Source organism: Hipposideros armiger, unplaced genomic scaffold (assembly GCF_001890085.2).
Source record: "Hipposideros armiger isolate ML-2016 unplaced genomic scaffold, ASM189008v1 scaffold_1288, whole genome shotgun sequence".
NCBI classification, from domain to species: domain Eukaryota; kingdom Metazoa; phylum Chordata; class Mammalia; order Chiroptera; family Hipposideridae; genus Hipposideros; species Hipposideros armiger.
In genome coordinates, this window is record NW_017732638.1 from 296,520 (window position 1) to 298,505 (window position 1,986).

The window sequence follows — 1,986 nt, forward strand, 5'->3', positions numbered from 1 at the left end:
CACCATCTTCAACTCGCACTATGGCACATAAAGCTTTTCAATACCCCAAGACCTTATCAGACCAGACCCAACAGATATCACAGCCTGTTCTCCCAGGAGATTATCGAGTTAGATGCTTGTCTATCCTGGGAAGCCAGGACCACTGTGCTCCCAAACCAGCATATCTGGGAAGACATGCTTATCCAGAATTTCTATACTAGAACACATTACAAGAACCTGACAGACTATTGCCCAAGAACACCAGACTCATTTTCATAAGCAAAAGGACCTGGCTGAGTTCCAGGTCTGTCTAATCCCAACTTTACAGTAACTGCCTGGAATAATGGCCTCCCTACTCTGAAGGAGAGCCTGACCCTGCTGCTCTGCTGGAGCCACAAATTGTCAGGAGCACCTGGGAGCCTGGAAAACCCGTAGCCTGGCCACAACCCTTCTGCACACCAGTGTGGAGCCAATGTGTAGCTGTTGTGCCTTTCCAGGCTATCTTATCATGGCACCACAGCAATTCAGATCCCAGGTTGGTGTTTAGGTGCCACACCCCCTTTTCCCCAAGTGGTTCTGAACAAATTGAAAACTAGACCAAAATCATAGATTCAGGCTACCTGTGTTAATTACACTGGATCAGAGAACCAAGCTTGGAAGAGATAGTCCCCCTGAACCAGACTGAATGAACCTTCAGACACAGGTGGAGAAGGCCTGGTTGTTTTCACCTTTTCCACAAAAACTGAAGAGGGCAGATAGCTCTAAAATCTAAAGAGGGATTCAGCTACATTACGCCCATGAATTGTTCCCAGTTTCATTAACCCAATTCTTCTTCCCTTGGATAAGATGGAATAAGGGGGAGAACAATAAACCATTGAATGGATGGATGACATTCCTCTGGGAAACATTTATTTAGAAGAGGTCAAGAATAAAGGAATGGAAGAAATCTTCCAGTGAAACTCCATGAAGTCAGGGTGGGGGGATATTCCTTGCAAATTCAAACCTGTGTCAGTAAAAGCTGAAGAGAAACAGCAGGCTGCAGGTGAACCAGGTATATAAAGGGGATCAGTGAAGGGGACCAGCAATAAAGATCTGTGAAAGATGACCAAGCTTCCTGTCCACAAAAGATAGCATTAAGGCAATAAAAAAGTTAGACTTAAGATACCAACTCCTTCCTTCTTCTCAACTTCCACCAGTCAACCCTCACCGAATCATCATGAGAGCCTGGTGCCATCAATTAAAGGTGGGCACCAAAGGTCTGAAATTAGATGCACATAAGAGACTCTGTGAATGTGCTTACCCTAATCAAAAGGACATTCCTGTCACAGCAAAGGAGGCCAAGAGTCTGAGGAACACGACAAAGAAAATCAAAGGGGGAAAATGACTGGAAAGTTCTGATCCCCCTGAAGTGACTGCTTCCTCTGAGGAGGGGCCCCTGCTCCCCTTGAGGGCATAGACAAGCTGTCGAGACAACTTCTGCCTCGGAAGCCATGTTTGCCTCCTGGGCCAGAATTGCAGCCAGCACTGGCAAGATGGAAGCAGTGGAATCTCCACAGGAGTCTTCTGGTGTCAGGTGGTGTGTGGTCCACGGGCAAAGTCCTTGCACACACACAGGGTTAGGTTTACCTACAAGTTTTGTGCTGAGAAAGACTGCGTTCCTGAAAAACAAGGAGTGTGTGCACTCTTGCTTCCAGCCTGCCGCTTTTCATCCCCACACCTGCAGGACAATACGTTGTGCTCCAAATGTGTTCATAAAAAAAAAAAAAAAAAAAAGGCTTTAATGAAAAGCTTCCAATGAAATTACAATGCAGGGAAAAGGGGTACAGCTATGATTATAATTATCAGTCGAAAGGTGACTATAATCACCTCCATAGTACCAGTGACAGCTGAAACCTAAACCGTTCCACACCCTCCATGCTTCCTGCTTACAGGGTACACAGGCCAGAGGGTTTCAGGTGTTAATCTCAGACCCACAACAGTCCTGCTGCTTTGTGGGTTGGAGTACAG

The 1,986-nt window shown here is 46.2% G+C and overlaps 1 pseudogene; it reads left to right on the forward strand.

Moving 5' to 3' along the window:
- Nucleotides 1-942: 942 nt before the first annotated feature.
- LOC109377101 (developmental pluripotency-associated protein 4 pseudogene) lies at nucleotides 943-1,777 on the forward strand (annotated as a pseudogene).
- Nucleotides 1,778-1,986: the final 209 nt, after the last annotated feature.